Source organism: Sorghum bicolor, chromosome 10 (assembly GCF_000003195.3).
Source record: "Sorghum bicolor cultivar BTx623 chromosome 10, Sorghum_bicolor_NCBIv3, whole genome shotgun sequence".
Classification (NCBI taxonomy): Eukaryota; Viridiplantae; Streptophyta; class Magnoliopsida; order Poales; family Poaceae; genus Sorghum; species Sorghum bicolor.
This window is the reverse complement of record NC_012879.2, coordinates 40740601-40766479: the sequence shown is the minus strand read 5'-3', so window position 1 is coordinate 40766479 and position 25879 is coordinate 40740601.

Genomic DNA, 25879 nt, shown 5'->3' with positions numbered 1-25879 from the left:
CATCAAAGAAATGTGAGTACATCTTGGTGGCAGTTGTTGACGGTTCTTAAGTATCAATTTTAATTATCAAATAAACAAGAGAAAGGACCAATATGCAACCAACACCTAGAATTAGGGTTTGATCTGACAGAATTCCACGAGTTTTGTTGTTTATCTGTTTCTGCAGGGGGTTATCAGGAAATAAGGAAGAAAGGCCCACATGTTGGGATTACATAGAGATATCAATGCACCGCACGATTTTACATCATCTAGAAGACTCCAGAAGCCACTAGACCGAAGCGGAGGCAAAACTGGGCCAGGCCCAGGGCGCCCGCCCTGGTAGCCTGGGCGCCCATCCCCCTCTGGAGCCAGATCAGGACTCTCTTCGCTCGGGATATTCCACCGACCTATTGGATCAAGAAAAACATAGTTCCACCTCGCCTATCGACCCAAAAACGCATAGAAGGGGAGGACTATATAAGCAAGGCCCCCATGGCCCCTGGAGAAGACATGAAGAAATTATCATAGAGATTGAGGGGTGCCCTCGAAGGAAAACCTCTTCTCTAATTAATATTTCTTTTTAGGCTTAGCAATCAATGTAAGGTAGAAATAGATCTTCTAGTTTCTACTAGATTGAGAGAGATAGAGTGGAGGTGTAGAGTGGAGGAAGCCCGGCCTGTCGGTGTCTACTCCAAGCTTGTACCTGCGGGATCAAGTTCTCCTAACCCGAAGCTTGCTCCTAGGATTCTTCAGTAATTCGACTTCCAATTTCTAGTAAGTTCTTGTTTTATTGTTCTTATGGTTTATGAGTTTACTTTAATCTCTTCGCGTAGAGTTTAGAGTACTCATTGCTGGCGTAAAAGTGGTGTTTAGGCTGGGGTACTCATAGATATTCCCTGACTAGCTGGACCGTGGTAGTAGTGAGGAACGTGACAATTCTGAGCTACCTTTGTAGATCACATCTCGTTAGCAGGAAGGATAGGGTTTATAGGTGCGGGTTGAACATCCTTTGTGGTGTCTAGATTCCGTTAGCCTCCCCATTAGAACAGTAGATCATCCTTACCAAGGTTAGAAGGAGACTACGGTTGCAGTCTTCTCTATTTATCACTCACATCGAAAGACATTCTTTGTGCCTAAAGGTTAGTAGTAATAGACCGGTTAGTCAGATGCACTCTTTCTCCTAGTGGTAAAAAAATAAATACGATACTCTGGATAATTTCCCGGGTGAAGTGCTCACCGATATCCGTGCGCTTGCGGATCAATTCCTTATTGCGTTCCCAAATATCAACAAGCATTTCTGGCGCCGTTGCCGGGGAGAAAGATGGTTGCTGAGATAACCTGTGTCTTACTATTAGCTTGTATCTATACTTTTATCTTTTCTTATCTTTTATATCCTTTATTTATTTTCTTTATTCTTACCTTATGGAAAACCAAAATTCTAAATCGATCCATGAGTCTGCAATCCCTTTAGCAACTGACCTTTTACCATGGGAATCATCACAGCCTATCCAAACATCCCAGTATAAGTTAAGTTCTAGGTTGATTGCCATGATTCAAAACCTATCTTTTTCGGGAAAGGAAGACGAAAACCCTTACCTTCATATTAGAGATTTTGAGCAAACATGTGATTGTCTTCGCATTGAAGGCATTTCTGATAAGACTTTACGTTGGAAGCTTTTTCCTTTTTCTCTAAGGGGAGAAGCTAGACAATGGTACAGTCAGAAGGTAAGTCAACAACAAGGTGAATGGGGAGTTTTACGAGCCAACTTTTGTCTAGGTTTCTATTCCCTTGACCGTATAGCCGACCTTAGACTCGAAGTCCTATCTTTTAAACAAAAAGATAATGAAACATTGGGAAAATCCTAGAAACGTTTTTCTGATCTTTTAGAATCTGGTCCAAACCTTAATCTTGAAGTCCCTGTTCTTTTATTTCACTTTTTTCGAGGTCTTCATAAAAATCACAAACAAATGCTTCACACAATGTCTAGAGGTTCTTTCTTTCGCATCCCTGCTGATGAAGCAAGAGTCATCCTAGATAGAATCCTAGAAGCTGAGATGGATAATACCCTTCATGATGAAATCTACGAAGCCGAAGTAGATACTCTGCCAAATTCTTTATCTACTTTAGCTATTCCAAGTTCTGAGCCACAAGAGGAAGAAATTCCACTACCGGACTTCATGCTGGATTTAGAATCCGATCTTTTTGCCGATTTTGGAAATATTTCAAACTACCATTCTATTGCCAAACCCCAAAACGGCCAGTTTAGCATTTATTTGCCAAGTGAATATCAATTGAGAGAGCTTATCTCAGTAATGAGTAGCGAATGGTTGGAGGAATCAGAGCTTTCCTCTAATGTGATCCGTTTGGACACACCCTCTATAACTATACGCTGTGCTTATAATTCTGATCGATTTAATGCTCTTTATAATCCTGTTGTGGGGATCAACATTATGTCTGAATCCTTTGCACTTAAACTATTTAAAAATCTTATTAATGTCCTAGGCCTGATTAATACCGATGCAGCATTTTAACCGGGAAGTATTCCAGGTATCGTTATTTATATTTTTACCACTGGGAAGGGATTAGAAATCATCACTATTGATTACAGAATAGAATATGAGATTGAGCATCTATCATTGCATGTATAATTGAGAACATTATATCTAACTCTTCATACAGGGATAAGTGTCACATAAAAGATATATGAAATAATGATAGTGACAAGGATAACTAATCTGATCTAGCCACATAATAAATATGATAAGCACCTCAATTAGATACTCTAGAAAGTCATTAGCATGGTATTAGAACGAACTACAAGAATATTCCCTAAGTTATTCTCAACTATATAGTCTAGCATTGTCACAGTTAGTGCAAGCATACTTAGCAATCATTGCGAGACAAGACTACGCCCATGCATAGTGATATTAGCAAGGAATATGAGAAACATAGCAATCACTCCCCTGTAATAATGTTGCTCTGCCAGCCCAATACACGAGAGGGGGACTATATAAGAATCAATAAAGCTGTCACTATCACGAACCACCCCACGATCTGGCATATTGGGTACAATCGCAGATAAATACGGTATAAGCACCACGCCTACACAATATCTATCATTTACCCATGGATCCGATGGATAAACGCTATACGATCCTAAGCATGTATATAGATCCAATCTAACTAAGCCAAGTACATAACTATGATAAACTAAGAACAATATAATCTTGAATATAAGCAAGTAGAGCAAAGTCATAAGCAATATATTGAAGTAGAACAAAGTCATATTCATAATATTGAAGAACAAAGATAATTAGAAGAACAATTAGAAGCACAATTAGAGAATTACCAAGAATCCTCCTGACAAATCCGGAAACCAATCGAAGATTGACTCCTTCTAGTTCTAATCCTATGTAGCTATGCTAATCTAGATATCTAATTGATGTGGTGGCTCTAATCTTGATCAGAGGCTTCTTCTCCCTTGATGGAACAATGAATTAGGGTTGAGAGGCTCTCTCCTCCAGGGGCCAGGGGGTCTGGTTTTATAGTCCCTCCAAGTGAATATGGGCCCTTGGATCAAACCGACATAGATTGTATGGTTTAGATTCATCCTTTAGGTCGGTGGAGATCTCCCGCAAAGCAGAGTCCTGATTGGACTCCTGGAGGGGGCGGGCGCCCTGCCTCTAGCCCCGTTTCGCCTCCGCTTCGGTCTCGTGGCTTCTGGAGTCTTCTAGATGTAAGATAATTGCGCAGCACGTTAATATCTTTACGTAATCCCGACATGTGGGCCTTTCTTCCATATTTCCTGATAACCCCCTGCAGAAAAAGACAAACACCAAAACTCGTGGAATTCTGTCAAATAAAACCCTAAGTCTGGATGTTGATTTCATTTGGATCCTTTTCTTTATTTATTTGATAATTAAATTTGATACTTAAGGACCGTCAATAGGCATATCACAATTCAAAGATCTACAAAGAAAGAGTCAAGAGGTGGCATGACAAGAGAATCAAGAAGAAGGAGTTCACACCCGGAGATAAGGTATTACTTTTTAATTCCAGGGTGAAGCTTTTCGGGCATGGAAAACTCCGGAGCAAATGGGAAGGACCATTCAAGGTAATCAATTCATCATCCCACGGAGCTATCACACTTCAAAATGATGAAGGTACGTTATTCAAGGTAAATGGTCAACGTCTTAAATTATTTTTAGAGCCCAATGAGGAATTTGAAGAAATAGACGTAGTCCATTTTTACCTTCCCATGGAGAATTAGAGCCCGACACTTTTGGTCTGATGGTTTTGGGTCATATATATTTTTCTAAATAATTTTGCTTCTAGAAACACGCTCGGAGAAGTGGGCCCACAGAGGGGCCAGAGAGAGGGCGGGCGCCCAGCCCCTGTTCTCCCTCGGTCCCGACTTTCTCTGTTATGGAAAATGCACTTAGGGTGATCCGAATAATCCCTCGGATGGAAAGTTTCGCACGCACGTCGACGGGAGCAACCCGAACAACCCATAGAGGCATCCTTTTGACCCCTATATAAACAGACCCCTGACCTCAGTTTTCAAACACCAAGCCACCAAGCTTTCTCTCCTTCAATTAGAGCTTGATTAGCTCTCCTTCAATTAGAGCTTGATTAGCTCTACTTCAATTAAAGTTTTATTAGTTCCTTACTATTCCAATGGCCGAGAAGTACCACAATGATTGGGAAGTCGTCCCCTTCAACCTCAACATGGAGCCTGTGGAGGACCCCGATGCCCGTGCTCTCGTCCCGGCCAACACAGAGCGTCAGCTAGAAGCCATGCCATTACGCCAACGTAGCTCTGCCCAATCTTACCATGCTTAACCAGTTCTCACCGCACCGCCACAACCCCTACTCCTCACAGGATCATCATCCAAAATGAAGACCACTATCAAGGTGCCAACCAGCACAAGGATCCTTCCACCTAGACCCAATGAGAGGGTCGTTGGAGTCAAGACCAACTGAAGCGGCGAGATCAGCAGTATTCGCTACACTACGGAGGAGGAAAGGCCTTACTTTGAAGGGATTAGAGCAGCCAAAGTCTGTTTCATCCCTCCAAAAGCAGCCCCGAAGCACTCTCTCAATGCTTTTGAGACACCTCAAAAGCGTCGCAAGACTATAATGGATATTGATGAGGAAGTTCGCAGGCTAGATAGAGTTATCATAGACCTCCAGTCCTCGATCAACTCCCTCACTAGGAAGCTCTCTAACCACAACACCATTATACTAGGCCTTAGGCAGGATCTTGCCAGTGCTAACAAGAAGATCAAAGAATTAGAGCGCCACTAAGTTATCTAGATTAGACCTTGAGGCAATGCATCTTAGTCATCTATGATTAAATTCGATTTAAGTTTGCTATTATCATCAGTTTGCTATTATTAGTTTGCTATCAGTTTGCTATCAGTCTTTTGTAATAAATGCCTCAAGATCAATAAAGAGTATTATTATTATTATCATTATTATGTCTTGTGTGTCTCTACTTTATCTTTGTGCAAGAAAGAAGAAAACAAGTATGGGGGAGATCCCTCAACATGCCAAACACACTCCGACTACACCACTCCACGATTCAGGTACACACTCTGCACACTTTACTTCATACATACATTTATTTTGGATTATGCAGATTATTGTTTCCGACATGATAAAATAAAAAAGATTAAAATATTTATAATCATGATTAATCTCAATTTGTGATATTTCCTGAAAACTTGCAATTATTATAAAATCATTTTAAAACCCTGTGTTACTTAAGTCAATATGGAATATGTGATGATAGAGTATGAGTTTCTTATTCTTGATATCATTGTTGCTTGGAGAATTTATTTCAAAATATTCAAAATTCTAGCTACCATCCTCAGTGTTTTATATGCCTGATAAAACTGAAAATATTAATTATGATTATAAAAGCTATCTGCTCTGTATTGAGTTTGTTCAGATTGAGTTAGACCCTTGTTGAGAGATTTATCATGCTCCTAAGATCAAGACATTATTTCAGAAAGATTCACTCTTCCGAAGTATTATTGCATTAGAGGCATGGGCTATGCAAAAAAAAAATAATAAAAAAATAAAAAAAATAAAAAAATATATTTCGAGGAAATAAAAAGGAGCAAGTGCTCGACAACCTCGCAGAAAAAATAGACAAGTGTCCGGCAGTAGAATTAGGGGTACCTTGGTATCCACTTAAAAAAAAGAAGAGAAGAGAAAAGAGAAAAAAATGGTAGCCCATGGTCCCTCTAATAAGCAATATGCCAGCAAGAGTTGACAAAGTTTTTAATTTTCAAAGTCTTTGATCTAAGAGTATGACATTCCCCTCCTCGGATCCCGTTTTGATCAGGCAATAAATGCAAAGTAAGAATGCTTGAGAATTTTTGCAAAATAAAACAACCTCAGTAAGATATATAAAAGATAATGAGTGATCTGAGAGAACCTATGAGGATAAAAAGGTATGCTAACTTTCTTTCAAAAATATACAAAAACTCCAAGTGGCAGGATTGAGAAGAAAGGATCTTTACTCTTAACCACAAACATTCCCGACTATGGTACACAGTGGATTTTTAACACCCTGCAATTATATAGAGAATGTTTTAAAATGTTTACCCCAGATATTTTTCTTAACCATCCTTTTCTCGAGGACGAGTAAAAGCCTAAGTATGGGGGTATTTGTTGACGGTTCTTAAGTATCAATTTTAATTATCAAATAAACAAGAGAAAGGACCAATATGCAACCAACACCTAGAATTAGGGTTTGATCTGACAGAATTCCACGAGTTTTGTTGTTTATCTGTTTCTGCAGGGGGTTATCAGGAAATAAGGAAGAAAGGCCCACATGTCGGGATTACATAGAGATATCAACGCACCGCACGATTTTACATCATCTAGAAGACTCCAGAAGCCACGAGACCGAAGCGGAGGCAAAACTGGGCCAGGCCCAGGGCGCCCGCCCCCCTCTGGAGCCAGATCAGGACTCTCTTCGCTCGGGATATTCCACCGACCTATTGGATCAAGAAAAACATAGTACCACCTCGCCTATCGACCCAAAAACGCATAGAAGGGGAGGACTATATAAGCAAGGCCCCCCTGGCCCCTGGAGAAGACATGAAGAAATTATCATAGAGATTGAGGGGTGCCCTCGAAGGAAAACCTCTTCTCTAATTAATATTTCTTTTTAGGCTTAGCAATCAATGTAAGGTAGAAATAGATCTTCTAGTTTCTACTAGATTGAGAGAGATAGAGTGGAGGTGTAGAGTGGAGGAAGCCCGGCCTGTCGGTGTCTACTCCAAGCTTGTACCTGCGGGATCAAGTTCTCCTAACCCGAAGTTTGCTCCTAGGATTCTTCAGTAATTCGACTTCTAAATTCTAGTAAGTTCTTGTTTTATTGTTCTTATGGTTTATGAGTTTACTTTGATCTCTTCGCGTAGAGTTTAGAGTAATCATTGCAGGCGTAAACGTGGTGTTTAGGCTGGGGTACTCATAGATATTCCCTGACTAGCTGGACCGTGGTAGTAGTGAGGAACGTGACAATTCCGAGCTACCTTTGTAGATCACATCTCGTTAGCAGGAAGGATAGGGTTTATAGGTGCGGGTTGAACATCCTTTGTGGTGTCTAGATTCCGTTAGCCTCCCCATTAGAACAGTAGATCATCCTTACCAAGGTTAGAAGGAGACTACGGTTGCAGTCTTCTCTATTTATCACTCACATCGAAAGACATTCTTTGTGCCTAAAGGTTAGTAGTAATAGACCAGTTAGTCAGATGCACTCTTTCTCCTAGTGGTAAAAAAATAAATACGATACTCTGGATAATTTCCCGGGTGAAGTGCTCACCGATATCCGTGCGCTTGCGGATCAATTCCTTATTGCGTTCCCAAATATCAATAGCAGTTGACTATGTCTCCAAGTGGGTAGAGGCATTACCTTGCAAGCATGCCAACAACATCAGTTCAAATAGGATGTTTGAAGAAATTATATTTCCAAGATTTGGAGTCCCCAGAGTAGTGATAAGTGATGGAGGAGCACACTTCATCGACAAATGCTTCAAGCAATATCTATCAAAACATGTAATCCGTCACAACGTCGCTACCCCCTATCATCCTCAGACAAGTGGCCAAGCAGAGACTTCCAACAAACAAATCAAGAATATTCTTCAGAAGAAAGTAAATGAAATGGGAACGGCGTGGAAAGACAAGTTACCCGATGCACTCTGGGCATACCAGACAGCATACAAGACCCCGATTGGAATGTCTCCATACCAATTGGTGTACGGGAAGACTTGCCATCTACCTGTTGAACTAGAGTTCAAAGCACACTGGGCCATAAAGAGATGGAATATGGACCTAGATGTTGTTGGAGATTATAGAAGAATGCAACTATCAGAATTGGAAGAATGGCGAGAGAAGGCATATCACAACTCAAAGATCTACAAAGAAAGAGTCAAAAGGAGGCATGACAAGAGAATCAAGAAGAAGGAGTTCACACCCGGAGATAAGGTATTACTTTTTAATTCTAGGGTGAAGCTTTTCGGGCATGGAAAACTCCGGAGCAAATGGGAAGGACCATTCAAGGTAATTAATTCATCATCCCATGGAGCTATCACACTTCAAAACGACGAAGGTACGTTATTCAAGGTAAATGGTCAACGTCTTAAATTATTTTTAGAGCCCAATAAAGAATTAGAAGAAATAGACGTAGTCCATTTTTACCTTCCCATGAAGAATTAGAGCCCGACCTTTTTAGTCTGATGTTTTCGGGTCATATATATATATTTCTAAATAGTTTTGCATCCAGTAACGCGCTCGAGAAAGTGGGCCCACGGAGGGGCCAGAGAGAGGGCGGGCGTCCAGATTAGGTGGGCTGGCGCCCAGCTCCTGTTCCCCCTTGGTCCCGATTTTCTCTGTTATGGAAAATGCACTTATGGTAATCCGAATAATCCCTCAGATGGAAAGTTTCGCACGCACATCGACGGGAGCAACCCGAACAACCCCTAGAGGCACTTTTTGACCCCTATATAAACAAGACCCCTGACCTCAGTTTTCAAACACCAAGCCACAAAGCCTTCTCTCCTTCAATTAGAGCTTGATTAGTTCCTCGCTGCTCCAATGGCCGAGAAGTACCACGATGATTGGGAAGTCGTCCCCGTCAACCTCAACGTGGAGCCTGTGGAGGACCCCGATGCCCGTGCTCTCGTCCCAGCCAACACAGAGCGACAGCTAGAAGCCATGCCATTACGCCAACGCAGCTCCGCCCAATCTTACCATGCTCAACCAGTTCTCACCGCACCACCACAACCCCTACTTCTCAAGGGATCATCATCCAAGACGAAAACCACTATCAAGGTGCCAATCGGCACAAGGATCCTTCCACCTAGACCCAATGAGAGGGTCGTTGGAGTCAAGACCAACCGGAGCGGTGAGATCAGCAGTATTCGCTACACTACGGAGGAGGAAAGACCTTACTTTGAAGGGATTAGAGTAGCCAAAGTCCGTTTCATCCCTCCAAAGGCAGCCCCGAAGCACGCTCTCAATGCTTTTGAGACACCTCCCAAGCGTCGCAAGACTATAATGGATATTGATGAGGACGTTCGCAGACTAGACAGAGTTATCATAGACCTCCAGTCCTCAATTAATTCCCTCACTAGGCAGCTCTCTAACCACAACACCATTATACTAGGCCTTAGGCAGGATCTTGCTAGTGCCAACAAGAAGATTAAGGAATTAGAGCGCCGCTAAGTTATCTAGATTAGACCTTGAGGCAATGCATCTTAGTCATTTATCTTTAAATTCGGTTTAGGTTTACTATTATCATCAGTTTGCTACTATCGTCAGTTTGCTACTAGTCTTTTGTAATAAATGCCTCAAGATTAATAAAGAGTATTATTATTATTATTATGTCTTGTGTGTCTCTACTTTATTTTTGTGCAAGAAAGCAGAAAACAAGTATGGGGGAGATCCCTCAACATGCCAAACAAACTCCGACTATACCACTCCACGATTCAGGTACACACTCTGCACACTTTACTTTACACATACATATATTTTGGATTATGCAGAATACTGTTTCAGACATGATAAAATAAAAAGATTAAAATATTTCTAATCATGATTAATCTCAATCTGTGATATTTCCTGAAAACTTGCAATTATTATAAAATCATTTTAAAACCATGTGTTACTTAAGATAGTATGGAATGTGAGATGGTAGAGTACGAGTTTCTTATTCTTGATATCATTGTTGCTTGGAGAATTTATTTCAAAATCTTCAAAATTCTAGCTACCATCCTCAGTGTTTTATATGCCTGATAAAACTGAAAATATTAATTATGATTATAAAAGTTATCTACTCTGTATTGAGTTTGTTCAAAATGAGTTAGACCCTTCTTGAGAGATTTATCATGCTCCTAAGATCAAGACATTTATTCAGAAAGATTCACTCTTCCGAAGTATTATTGCATTAGAGGCATGGGCTATGCAAAAATAAAGATATTTTGAGGAAATAAAAAGGAGCAAGTGCTCGACAACCTCGCAGAAAAAATGGACAAGTGTCCGGCAGTAGAATTAGGGATACCTCTGTATCCACTTAAAAAAATGATAGCCCATGGTCCCTCTAATAAGGAATATGCCAGCAAGAGTTGACAAAGCTTTTAATTTCCAAAGTCTTTGATCTAAGAGTATGACATTCCCCTCCTCGGATCCCGTTTTGATCAGTCAATAAATGCAAAGTAAGTATGATTGAGAATTTTTGCAAATTAAAACAACCTCAGTGAGATATATAAAAGATAATGAGTGATCTGAGAAGAACCTATGAGGATAAAAAGGTATGCTAACTTTCTTTCAAAAATATACAAAAAACTCCAAGTGACAAGGATTGAGAAGAAAGGATCTTTACTCTTAACCATATAATTCCCTGACTACAGTACACAGTGGAATTTTAACACCCTGCAAATATAAAGAATGCTTTGAAATGTTTTACCCCAAATATTGTTCTTAACCATCCTTTTCTCGAGGACGAGTAAAAGCCTAAGTATGGGGGTATTTGTTGACGGTTCTTAAGTGTCAATTTTAATTATCAAATAAACAAGAGAAAGGACCAATATGCAACCAACACCTAGAATTAGGGTTTGATCTGACAGAATTCCACGAGTTTTGTTGTTTATCTGTTTCTGCAGGGGGGTATCAGGAAATAAGGAAGAAAGGCCCACATGTCGGGATTACATAGAGATATCAATGCACCGCACAATTTTCTACCATCTAGAAGACTGCAGAAGCCACGGGAAGAAAACAGAGGCCGAAAGGGGCCAGGCCCAGGGCGCCCGCCCCCTGTTGGATGCCAATCGGGACTCTCTTCGCACGGGATGTTCCACCGACCTATTGGATCAAGGAAAACATAGTACCACCTCGCCTACCGACCTAAAAACGCATAGAGGAGGAGGACTATATAAGGAGACCCCCCTCGCCCCTGGAGAAGACAAGAAATTATCATAGAGATTGAGGGGTGCCTGTTGATATTTGGGAACGCAATAAGGAATTGATCCGCAAGCGCACGGATATCAGTGAGCACTTCACCCGGGAAATTATCCAGAGTATCGTATTTATTTTTTTACCACTAGGAGAAAGATTGCATCTGACTAACCGGTCTATTACTACTAACCTTTAGGCAACAAAGAATGTCTTTCGATGTGAGTGATAAATAGAGAAGACTGCAACCGTAGTCTCCTTCTAACCTTGGTAAGGATGATCTACTGTTCTATTGGGGAGGCTAACGAAATCTAGACACCACAAAGGATGTTCAACCCGCACCTATAAACCCTATCCTTCCTGCTAACGAGATATGGTCTGCAAAGGTAACTCAGAATTGTCACGTTCCTCGCTGCTACCACGGTCCAGCTAGTCAGGGAATATCTATGAGTACCCCAGCCTAAACACCACGTTTACGCCAGCAATGATTACTCTAAACTCTACACGAAGAGATTAAAGTAAACTCATAAACCAGAAGAACAATAAAACAAGAACATAGTAGAATTTAGAAGTCGAAATACTGAAGAATCCTAGGAGCAAGCTTCGAGTTAGGAGAACTTGATCCCGCAGGTGCAAGCTTGGAGTAGACATTGACAGGCCAGACTTCCTCCAATCTACACCTCCACTCTATCTCTCTCAATCTAGTAGAAACTAGAAGATCTATTTCTACTTTACATTGGTTGCTAAGCCTAAAAAGAAATATTAATTAGAGAAGAGGTTTTCCTTCGAGGGCACCCCTCAATCTCTATGATAATTTCTTCATGTCTTCTCCAGGGGCCAGGGGGTCTCCTTATATAGTCCTCCTCCTCTATGCGTTTTTGGGTCGGTAGGTGAGGTGGTACTATGTTTTCCTTGATCCAATAGGTCGGTGGAACATCCCGTGCGAAGAGAGTCCTGATTGGCATCCAGCAGGGGGTGGGCGCCCAGGTCACCAGGGCGGGCGCCCTGGGCCTGGCCCCTTTCGGCCTCTGCCTTCTTCCCGTGCGATGCGTTGATATCTCTATGTAATCCCGACATGTGGGCCTTTCTTCCTTATTTCCTGATAACCCCCTGCAGAAACAGATAAACAACAAAACTCGTAGAATTCTGTCAGATCAAACCCTAATTCTAGGTGTTGGTTGCATATTGGTCCTTTCCCTTGTTTATTTAATAATTAAAATTGATACTTAAGAACCGTCAACAAATACCCCCATACTTAGGCTTTTACTCGTCCTCGAGAAAAGGATGGTTAAGAAAAATATCTGGGGTAAACATTTAAAACATTCTTTTTATTTGTAGGGTGTTAAAATTCCACTGTGTACTATAGTCAGGGATGTTTATGGTTAAGAGTAAAGATCCTTTCTTCTCAATCCTGTCACTTGGAGTTTTGTATATTTTTGAAAGAAAGTTAGCATACCTTTTTATCCTCATAGGTTCTTCTCAGATCACTCATTATCTTTTATATATCTCACTGAGGTTGTTTTATTTTGCAAAAATTCTCAAGCATACTTACTTTGCATTTATTGCCTGATCAAAACGGGATCTGAGGAGGGGAATGTCATACTCTAAGATCAAAGACTTTGGAAATTAAAATCTTTGTCAACTCTTGCTGGCATATTGCTTATTAGAGGGACCATGGGCTATCATTTTTCTTCTTCTTTTTTTTAAGTGGATACCGAGGTACCCCTAATTCTACTGTCGGACACTTGTCCATTTTTCTGCGAGGTTGTCGAGCACTTGCTCCTTTTTATTTCCTCGAATTATCTCTATTTTTGCATAGCCCATGCCTCTAATGCAATAATACTTCGGAAGAGTGAATCTTTCTGAATAAATGTCTTGATCTTAGGAGCATGATAAATCTCTCAACAAGGGTCTAACTCATTTTGAACAAACTCAATACAGAAGAGATAGCTTTTATAATTATAATTAATATTTTCAGTTTTATCAGGCATATAAAACACTGAGGATGGTAGCTAAAATTTTGAATATTTTGAAATAAATTCTCCAAGCAACAATGATATCAAGAATAAGAAACTCATACTCTACCATCTCACATTCCATACTGTCTTAAGTAACACAGGGTTTTAAAATGATTTTAGAATAATTGCAAGTTTTCAGGAAATATCACAGATTGAGATTAATCATGATTAGAAATATTTTAATCTTTTTAATTTATCATGTCGGAGATAATATTCTGCATAATCCAAGATATATGTGTGTGTAACGTAAAGTGTGCAGAGTGTGTACCTGAATCGTGGAGTGGTGTAGTCGGAGTGTGTTTGGCACGTTGAGGGATCTCCCCCATACTTGTTTTCTGCTTTCTTGCACAAAAAAAAAGTAGAGACACAGAAGACATAATAATAATAATACTCTTTATTAATCTTGAGGTATTTATTACAAAAGACTAGTAGCAAACTCATAGCAAACTGATGATAATAGTAAACCTAAACCGAATTTAAAGATAGATAACTAAGATGCATTGCCTCAAGGTCTAATCTAGATAACTTAGCGGCGCTCTAATTCCCTAATCTTCTTGTTGGCACTAGCAAGATCCTGCCTAAGGCCTAGTATAATGGTGTTGTGGTTAGAGAGCTACCTAGTGAGGGAATTAATCGAGGACTGGAGGTCTATGCTAATTCTGTCTAGTCTGCGAACGTCCTCATCAATATCCATTATAGTCTTGCGACGCTTGGAAGGTGTCTCAAAAGCATTGAGAGCGTGCTTCGGGGCTGCCTTTGGAGGGATGAGACGGACTTTGGCTGCTCTAATCCCTTCAAAGTAAGGCCTTTCCTCCTCCGTAGTGTAGCGAATACTGCTGATCTCGCCGCTCCGGTTGGTCTTGACTCCAACGACCCTCTCATTGGGTCTAGGTGGAAGGATCCTCGTGCCGGTTGGCACCTTGATGGTGGTCTTCGTCTTGGATGATGATCCCTTGAGGAGTAGGGGTTGTGGCGGTGCGGTGAGAACTGGTTGAGCATGATAGGATTGGGCGGAGCTGCATTGGTGTAATGGCATGGCTTCTAGCTGTCGCTCTGTGTTGGCCGGGACGAGAGCACGGGCATCGGGGTCTTCCACAGGCTCCATGTTGAGGTTGAAGGGGACGACTTCCCAATCATCGTGGTACTTCTCGGCCATTGGAGCAGTAAGGAACTAATCAAGCTCTAATTGAAGGAGAGAAGGCTTGGTGGCTTGGTGTTTGAAAACTGAGGTTAGGGGTCTGTTTATATAGGGGTCAAAATGTGCCTCTATGGGTTGTTCGGGTTGCTTCCGTCGATGTGCGTGCGAAACTTTCCATCCGAGGGATTATTCGAATTACCATAAGTGCATTTTCCATAACAGAGAAAATCGGGACCGAGGGAGAACAGGAGCTGGGCGCCCGACCACCTGATCTAGGCGCCCGCCCTCTCTCTGGCCCCTCTGTGGGCCCACTTTCCCGAGCGCGTTTCTAGATGCAAAATTATTTAGAAAAATATATATATGACCCATAAACATCAGACTAAAAAGGTCGGGCTCTAATTCTCCATGGGAAGGTAAAAATGGACTACGTCTATTTCTTCTAATTCTTTATTGGGCTCTAAAAATAATTTAAGACGTTGACCATTTACATTGAATAACGTACCTTCGTCATTTTGAAGTGTGATAGCTCCGTGGGATGATGAATTAATTACCTTGAATGGTCCTTCCCATTTGCTCCGGAGTTTTCCATGCCCGAAAAGCTTCACCCTGGAATTAAAAAGTAATACCTTATCTCCGGGTGTGAACTCCTTCTTCTTAATTCTCTTGTCATGCCACCTTTTGACTCTTTCTTTGTAGATCTTTGAATTGTGATATGCTTTCTCTCGCCATTCTTCCAATTCTGATAGTTGCATTCTTCTATAATCTCCAGCAACATCTAGGTCCATATTCCATCTCTTTATGGCCCAGTGTGCTTTGAACTCTAGTTCAATAGGTAGATGGCAAGTCTTCCCGTACACCAATTGGTATGGGGACATTCCAATTGGGGTCTTGTATGTTGTCCGGTATGCCTAGAGTGCATCGGGTAACTTGTCTTTCCACGCTGTTCCCATTTCATTTACTGTCTTCTGAAGAATATTCTTGATTTGTTTGTTGGAAGTCTCTGCTTGGCCACTTGTTTGAGGATGATAGGGGGTAGCGACGTTGTGACAGATTCCATGTTTTGATAGATATTGCTTGAAGCATTTGTCGATGAAGTGTGCTCCTCCATCACTTATCACTACTCTGGGGACTCCAAATCTTGGAAATATAATTTCTTCAAACATTCTCTTTGAACTGACGTTGTCGGCATGCTTGTAAGGTAATGCCTCTACCCACTTGGAGACATAGTCAACTGCCACCAAGATGTACTCACACTTCTTTGATGGAAGAAATGGACCCATGTAGTCTATTCCCCAGACATCAAAGAGCTCAATCTGAAGGCTGTTGGTGAGTGGCATTGCATCCCTTGTATTTATGTTTCCGTGTCTTTGACATGGCCCACATCTTCTGATATATTGCTTCGTGTCTTCATACATTGTAGGCCAGAAGAATCCACACTGCCAGATCTTTGAATGTGTACGGAATGCTCCATAGTGACCTCCATATGGTGATGAATGACATCTGTCGATGATCTTCCATCCTTCTTCAGTGGTCACACATCTCCTAAGTAAGCCATCAGAGCATACTCGGAAGAGGTATGGCTCATCCCATATATGTGAACGACTTTCTTGAATAAGCTTCTTCTTGTTTGCTCCTGGTGGTACATACCCTGAAACCATAAAATTAACAATATCTACATACCAGGGGTCAGACCTGTTAGTCCCGTAGAGCATGTCGTCCTGGAGTGAATCATTGATGGGGGTTTCCTGTGGACTCTTAAAATACATTCTAGACAAGTGATCAGCAACAGAATTTTCTACTCCCTTTTTATCTATTATTTCTAAGTCAAATTCTTGGAGTAATAAGATCCATCTAATTAGGCGAGGTTTAGCATCTTTTTTAGTGAGCAAATATTTTAGTGCAGCATGATCAGTGTAAACAATTATTTTAGCTCCAACTAAATAAGATCTAAATTTATCAATGGCAAAGACAACAGCCAGAAGCTCTTTTTCAGTGGTTGCAAAGTTAAGTTGAGCTCCTGTCAAAGTTTTACTGGCATAAGCAATTGCATGATGCTTCTTATTTTTAGTTTGTCCCAATACTGCCCCCACAGCATAATCACTAGCATCACACATAATTTCAAAAGGCAACGACCAATCAGGGGGTTGAATGATTGGTGCAGAGATGAGTGCTTTCTTTAATAAATTGAAAGATGTTAGACATGCATCATCAAATTCAAAAGGAGCATCCTTGGCTAGCAAAAGAGTAAGTGGTCTAGCAATAAATGAAAAATCTTTTATGAATCTACGATAAAAACCAGCATGGCCAAGAAAGCTTTGAATTCCTTTTATATTCACAGGTGGAGGTAGTTGTTCAATTACTTCAATTTTAGCTTTGTCTACCTCAATACCTCTTTTAAACACTAGGTGTCCCAGCACTATTCCTTCCCTAACCATAAAATGACATTTTTCCCAATTAAGGACTAAGTGCTTTTCTTCACATCTTTGCAAAACCTTGTCTATGTTTTCAAGACAACTATCAAAAGTTTTTCCATAAACAGAGAAATCATCCATGAAAACTTCCATAATCTCTTCAATCATATCAAAAAATATAGACATCATGCATCTTTGAAAAGAAGCTAGTGCATTACATAACCCAAAAGACATTCTACGATAAGCATAAGTTCCATATGGGCATGTAAAAGTGGTTTTGCTTTGATCATCGGGATGGATTGGGATCAGATGATACCCTGAATATCCATCTAAGAAACAGAAGAACGAATGGTTCGCTAACCGCTCTAGCATCTCATCTATGAAAGGTAAAGGAAAGTGATCCTTTCTCGTGGCTTTGTTTAGTTTTCTATAGTCTATGCACATCCGGCATCCTGTGACGGTGCGTTGCGGAATTAGCTCATTCTTTTCATTCATAATAACAGTCATGCCTCCCTTTTTAGGCACAACTTGCACTGGGCTTACCCACTCACTGTGCGGCACAGGATATATAATCCCTGCATGCAGCAACTTTATAACTTCCTTTTTAACTACCTCTCTCATAGTGTTATTAAGTCTACGTTGGGGTTCTCGAGAGGGTGAAACAGAAGGATCTGTTGGAATACGATGGGTACAAATCATAGGACTGATTCCTGTAAGATCTTGGAGTAAGTAGCCGAACACTGAGTGATGTTTCTCAAGAATGGTCATTAATCGCAGAGTTTGATCCTGAGTGAGTTTATCGCTAATGATTATAGGGAACTCTGGATTATTGTTTAGGAAAGCATATGTAAGACCGGGTGGTAAAGTTTTAAGCTCTATGGGGGGTCTAGGTGTTTATGCAAACACATCTAAGGGTTCAGGCTCAGAAGGTTCGGCTTCTTCTTCTGTGAAGAAAGGAGTTTCGTCTTCTAAGTCTGGTTCATCTAAAAGCTCTAGAGATGCACCCTTTACCTCCTCCATAGGATCAGGCAAAAGATATGGTTCGGCCTTATTGTTTAAGGAGTGTGAAATTGTTATTGGGAATTTAAAGGTTTTTCCAAAAGAAATGTATAGCTTTCCAGTATGACCTTCATAAAGGAGTCTTCTAAAAGGTTGTCCTATCAACAGGTCGAAGTCCCATGTATCAAAGATATAGAAGTTCAAATGAACCATGGAGCCTTCTACCGTAAGAGGTAGGACATTAATAATTCGAAGACTGGGGACTAATCGTCCCGAAGATTCCTTTATGACCTTTGTTGTGGGGGTTAAGACAAGAGTTTTAAATAGTTTAAGTGCAAAAAATTCAGACATGATGTTGATCCCCACAACAGGATTATAAAGTGCATTAAATCGATTAGAATTATAAGCACAGCGTATAGTTATAGAGGGTGTGTCCAAACGGATCACATCAGAGGTAAGCTCTGATTCCTCCAACCATTCACTACTCATTACTGAGATAAGCTCTCTCAATTGATGTTCACTTGGCAAATAAATGCTAAACTGGCCGTTTTGGGGTTTGTCAATAGAATGGTAGTTTGAAATGTTTCCAAAATTGGCAAAAAGATCGGATTCTATATCCAGCATGAGGTCCGGTGGTGGAATTTCTTCCTCTTGTGGCTCAGAACTTGGGATAGCTAAAGTAGATGAAGAATTTGGCAGAGTGTCTACTTCGACTTCATAGGTTTCATCATGAAGGGTATTATCCATCTCAGCTTCTAGGATTCTATCTAGGATCACTCTAGCTTCATTAGTAGGGATGCGAAAGAAAGAACCTCTAGACATTGTGTGTAGCATTTGTTTGTGATTTTTCTGAAGACCTCGAAAAAAGTGAAATAAAAGAACAGGGTCTTCAAGATTAAGGTTTGGACCAGATTCTAAAAGATCAGAAAAACGTTTCCAGGATTTTTCCAAAGTTTCATTATCTTTTTGTTTAAAAGATAGGACTTCGAGTCTAAGGTCGGCTATACGGTCAAGGGAATAGAAATCTAGACAAAAGTTGGCTCGTAAAACTCCCCATTCACCTTGTTGTTGACTTACCTTCTCACTGTACCATTGTCTAGCTTCTCCCCTTAAAGAAAAAGGAAAAAGCTTCCAACGTAAAGTTTTATCAGAAATGCCTTCAATACAAAGACAATCACATGTTTGCTCAAAATCTCTAAAATGAAGGTAAGGGTTTTCGTCTTCCTTTCCCAAAAAAGATAGGTTTTGAATCATGGCAATCAACCTAGAACTTAACTTATACTGGGATGTTTGGATAGGCTGTGATGATTCCCATGGTAAAAGGTCAGTTACTGAAGGGATTGCAGACTCATGGATCGATTTAGAATTTTGGTTTTCCATAAGGTAAGAGTAAAGAAAATAAATAAAGAATATAAAAGATAAGAAAAGATAAAAGTATAGATACAAGCTAGTAGTAAGACTCAGGTTATCTCAGCAACCGTCTTTCTCCCGGGCAACGGCGCCAGAAATGCTTGTTGATATTTGGGAACGCAATAAAGAATTGATCCGCAAGCGCACGGATATCGGTGAGCACTTCACCCGGGAAATTATCCAGAGTATCGTATTTATTTTTTTACCACTAGGAGAAAGAGTGCATCTGACTAACCGGTCTATTACTACTAACCTTTAGGCAACAAAGAATGTCTTTCGATGTGAGTGATAAATAGAGAAGACTGCAACCGTAGTCTCCTTCTAACCTTGGTAAGGATGATCTACTGTTCTATTGGGGAGGCTAACGGAATCTAGACACCACAAAGGATGTTCAACCCGCACCTATAAACCCTATCCTTCCAGCTAAGGTAACTCGGAATTGTCACGTTTCTCGCTACTACCACGGTCCAGCTAGTCAGGGAATATCTATGAGTACCCCAGCCTAAACATCACGTTTACGCCAGCAATGATTACTCTAAACTCTACGCGAAGAGATTAAAGTAAACTCATAAACCAGAAGAACAATAAAACAAGAACTTACTAGAATTCAGAAGTCAAAATACTGAAGAATCCTAGGAGCAAGCTTCGGGTTAGGAGAACTTGATCCCGCAGGTACAAGCTTGGAGTAGACACCGACAGGCCGGGCTTCCTCCAATCTACACCTCCACTCTATCTCTCTCAATCTAGTAGAAACTAGAAGATCTATTTCTACTTTACATTGGTTGCTAAGCCTAAAAAGAAATATTAATTAGAGAAGAGGTTTTCCTTCGAGGGCACCCCTCAATCTCTATGATAATTTCTTCATGTCTTCTCCAGGGGCCAGGGGGTCTCCTTATATAGTCCTCCTCCTCTATGCGTTTATGGGTCGGTAAGCGTGGTGGTACTATGTTTTCCTTGATCCAATAGGTCGGTGGAACATCCCGTGGGAAGAGAGTCCTGATTGGCATCCAGCAGGGGGTGGGCGCCCAGGTCACCAGGGCGGGCGCCCTGGGCCTGGCCCCTTTCGGCCTCTGCCTTCTTCCTGTGGCTTCTGGAGTCTTCTAGATGGTAGAAAGTCGCGCGGTGCGTTGATATCTCTATGTAATCCCAACATGTGGGCCTTTCTTCCTTATTTCCTGATAACCCCCTGCAGAAACAGATAAACAACAAAACTCATGGAATTCTGTCAGATCAAACCCTAATTCTAGGTGTTGGTTGCATATTGGTCCTTTCCCTTGTTTATTTAATAATTAAAATTGATACTTAAGAACCGTCAACAGTGCCCTCGAAGGAAAACCTCTTCTCTAATTAATATTTCTTTTTAAGCTTAGCAACCAATGTAAAGTAGAAATAGATCTTCTAGTTTCTACTAGATTGAGAGAGATAGAGTGGAGGTGTAGATTGGAGGAAGCCCGGCCTGTCGGTGTCTACTCCAAGCTTGTACCTGCGGGATCAAGTTCTCCTAACCCGAAGCTTGCTCCTAGGATTCTTTAGTATTTCGACTTCTAAATTCTAGTAATTTCTTGTTTTATTGTTCTTCTGGTTTATGAGTTTACTTTAATCTCTTCGCGTAGAGTTTAGAGTAATCATTGCTGGCATAAACGTGGTGTTTAGGTTGGGGTACTCATAGATATTCCCTGACTAGCTAGACCGTGGTAGTAGTGAGGAACGTGACAATTCCGAGTTACCTTTGCAGACCATATCTCGTTAGCAGGAAGGATAGGGTTTACAGGTGCGGGTGGAACATCCTTTGTGGTGTCTAGATTCCGTTAGCCTCCCCAATAGAACAGTAGATCATCCTTACCAAGGTTAGAAGAAGACTACGGTTGCAGTCTTCTCTATTTATCACTCACATCGAGAGACATTCTTTGTTGCCTAAAGGGTTAGTAGTAATAGACCGGTTAGTCAGATGCACTCTTTCTCCTAGTGGTAAAAAAATAAATACGATACTCTGGATAATTTCCCGGGTGAAGTGCTCACCGATATCCATGCGCTTGCGGATCAATTCCTTATTGCGTTCCCAAATATCAACAATCAACTAGCCAGAGGCGTGAAATAGCCTTGAAACAAGTAAGTTATCTGATTTCTATTCCTTATATGACTAATATCCAATGATCAAATAACTAATCTTATTTTTTCTTCAGGAACAAGACTCCCCGGATAGCTTGTTTTCTTTTGCCATCAAAATTTCTGATGACGAAGGCGAGGAAGCAAGCTCTTCTCAAGCGATAGGGATTTCATCGGCAGAAATCAGAGCAAAACTAGAGGATCTGCTGGCTCTGCTACACCAAGACACTGCTCAACTGGTCGATGACTCTGATCCAGCCAAAGATTTGTTCAAAGCTCTTAGGGGTCAAATCCTAGCCGATGCCGAGGAAACTCTTTTCCAAGCTGCACACTTGGAAAGCCGTCAGCTCCAGTATCAAAAGGCTACCCTGCGTCTTGCCGATAGAGCCACTCACATCTAGCTCTCAGAGGAAGTAATGCAAGTGAAACACCTTGCCGATGAGAAACACAAGAGCATCGACATTCTACAATCCTCAGGGGAGACACTGAGGCAGAAGATCTCTGACCTATCGGCAAAAAGGGAAGCCCTGCTGGCAGAGCTCAAGCAAGTAGAAGAGGCTCTCTCTCAAGCTCAGCAAGAAGAAATTCAGCTGCCCCAAATAATCAAGACCCTCCAACAAGAATGAAACATTCAGGCCCACAAGGCGCTGCAGATGAAGAAGAAGTGGAAGCCAATAGAAGGCTCTGCCGATGAAGACATCCGAGAGATAGAAGAAGCCGATCAAATCCGTCTACGCGCCATATCGGCCATCCAAGCCTTGCTGAACGTATGAACTCTTCATCGGCGGCGTGTTTTGTTCTGCCTTTAGAAACTTCTGATTATTTTGGTCTAGCCAATAGGATTGTTATCGGCATCCTTTAAAACATCATGCTCAGTCCCAGATACATCTTAATCCAACCGATAGGAGTGTTATCGGCACTTAAACTTTCATGCATCAACCCAAATGCTTGGGTAATATTTTTTTAAATATTTTCCATTTAATGCTCTGGGAAATTCAACTCCTTCAAGAGTTTCCAATATATAAGCGTTACCAGGAGCAGACCGATTTATCAGATAAGGACCTTCCCAATTAGGAGACCATTTTCCAAACTTTGAACTTTTAGTCCTTATCGGTAAAATTAATTTCCACACCAAATCTCCATCGGCAAACTCCTTAGCTTTTACCCTTTTATCATACCACCTAGCAACTCTCTTTTTGTTTTCCTATACACTTATCAAAGCTCTCAGCCGATGTCCTGCTAAATCATCTAACTCATCTTTTATTAAGTAGCATAGTCATCGGCAGTCAACTGGTCTTGAAAAGATAGTCGCCTAGATCCGGTCTTAATTTCCCATGGTAGTACTGCATCGTGCCCATACACCAACTGATAAGGTGAGACTTTGGTCGACCCATGACATGCCATCCGATATGACCATAAGGCTTCATTCAATAATGTATGCCACGTCCTAGGATGTTCTTCAATCTTTCGTTTGATAAGCTTAATAATTCCTTTGTTAGATGCTTCCGCCTGCCCATTAGCTTGAGCATAATAAGGAGAAGAATTCAACACTTTAATTCCCATACCGATCACAAATTCATCAAACTCTCCTGATGTGAACATAGTACCCTGATCAGTAGTGATTGTTTGAGGAATACCAAATTGGTAAACAATATGCTCTTTCACAAAGTCAATCATATTAGCCGATGTTACTTTCTTTAAAGGAATAGCTTCAACCCACTTAGTAAAATAATCAGTGGCAACTAAGATGAACTTATGCCCTTTGCTTGATGGTGGGTAAATCTGGCCGATTAGATCAATAGCCCATCCCCAGAACGGCCAAGACTTAATAATGGGATTCATAGCCCACGCGGGTGCCCTTTGAATATTGCCAAATTTCTGACATCGTTTGAAATATTTAAAGCAATTCTCGAGTATATTCGGCCAATAATACCCGTTTCCCTAATCATCCATTTCATCTTAAAAGCTGACTGATGCGCTCCACATACTCCTTCATGGATTTCACCCATCAAACTTTTAGCCTCATCATCACCTAAGCACTTGAGAAGAAGCCCATCTATTGTTCGATAATATAGCTCATCCCCAAGGAGCACATACTTGGTAGCTTGAAACCTGACACGCCTCTCAACCTTTTTAGATGGATCTTTTAAATAATCAATGATCTTCTTTCTCCAATCATCAGCACCGATTGCCGATAACGTGTTTAATATGGCTTGATATCCCGAGGCATGCTGAGCCAACCGATTAGCCTCCTCATTATGTAATCGAGGAACATGCTCTAATCGGAAATCCTTGAATTCCTTCAATAGCTACATACTCTTTTCATAATAGGTTATCAAGACTTCGCTTCGGCATTCATAAATTCCAGCAAATTGATTTATAACAAGCATAGAATCACCGAAGATTTCAACAGCATCAGCATGAACCTCTTTTAACAATTTCAACCCTTTGATCAAAGCTTGATATTCAGCTTGATTATTTGTTGACGTGGCAACAATTGGCAAAGAGAACTCATACTTCTTTCCCTGAGGAGAAACTAATACTATACCAATTCCTGCCCCCCGGTCACACGTAGATCCATCAAAGAAGTGCGTCCAAGGAACAATTTCCAAAGTCCCCACTACACCACAATGTTGAGTCACAAAATCGGCCATAATCTGCCCTTTAACTGCCTTAGCCGATTCATAACGTAGATCAAATTCCGACAGCGCCAAAATCCATTTGTCGATTCTACCACTCGTAATCAGCATAGATAGCATGTATCGGACTACATAATCTTTGCATATAACAGTGCATTCGGCCGATAGCAAATAATGTCTCAACTTAACACATGAGAAGTATAAGGACAAACATAACTTTTCAATTGCCGAATACTTGGCCTCAGCATCAATCAGTCTTCTACTTAAATAATAAATCACACGCTCCTTCCCTACAAATTCTTGAACCAAAGCCGAACCGATGACCATCCCATCGGTAGACAAATATAATTTGAAAGGCTTTCCCTGCTAAGGTGGAATCAGAACTGGAGGATTTGTTAAATAATTCTTGATTTCATCCAAGGCTGATTGTTGCTCTTTTCCCCACACAAACTCTTGATCGGCTCTCAATTTAAGTAAAGGACTAAAAGTACAAATTTTACCAGACAAATTAGATATAAACCGCCTAATAAAATTTATCTTGCCGATCAGAGACTGGAGTTCAGTCTTGTCGGTAGGAGCAACTATTTTGTTGATGGCATCAATAGATCTCCTACTAATTTCAATTCCTCTCTGATGCACCATAAAACCAAGAAATTGCCCTGCCGATACACCAAATGCACACTTATTAGGATTCATCTTCAAACCATGTTTTCTAGTGCACTCCAACACCTTTCGCAGATCGGCAAGATGCTTTGTGAAATCCCCAAACTTAACCACCACATCATCAATGTAAATTTCAACCAGTTTACTGATGAACTCATGAAAGATAAAATTCATAGCCCTCTGATAAGTAGCACAACATTTTTCAAGCCAAAGGTCATGACTATCAATTCAAACAATCCAACATGACCAGGACATCTAAATGCGGTCTTTGGAATATCTTCTTCAGCCATGAATATCTGATTATATCCTGCATTTCCATCCATAAAGCTAATAACCCGATGTCCAGCTGCAGCATCAACTAGCAAATCGGCAACTGGCATTGGATAGCCATCCATCGGTGTAGCCTTGTTAAGATTCCCATTCTTCTTGTAAACTGGAACAACATTGGAAATCCACTCGGCATACCGACACTGCCGAATAAATTTAGCCTCAATAAGTTTAATTATTTTGGCCTTAATATCAGGAAGAATATTAGGATTACATCGGCGAGCTGGCTGCTGATGTGGCCGAAATCCAGATTTGATAGGTAACCGATGTTCGACAATAGATCGGTCTAAACCAGGCATCTCGGTATAAACCAAAGCAAAGCAATCTTTATATTCCCTTAACAAATCGGTTAACTGTTGCTTACACTCAGAATCTAACTTAGCACTAATAAATGTAGGCCTAGGTCTATCACCATTACCTATATCTACTTCTACTAAATCATCGGCCGACGTAAACCCCTGTCCTAATTTTCCATCATCGGCGAACCTATCCATTAAAACTCCTCATCAGAACCGACTGCTTGGATTAGTGGAATTTCATAATCGGCAACTTTGAGAAAATCCTTTTCCCAAATCTCCCCTGAAATGCATCTAGTCCTTTCATAAGTATCTGCTTCCGCCGATGCGATGACATAAGAAGAATCTCCCGAGACAATTTCAATCTTGTCACCTACCCACTGAACCAAACATTGGTGCATTGTAGACGGGATGCAACAATTGGCA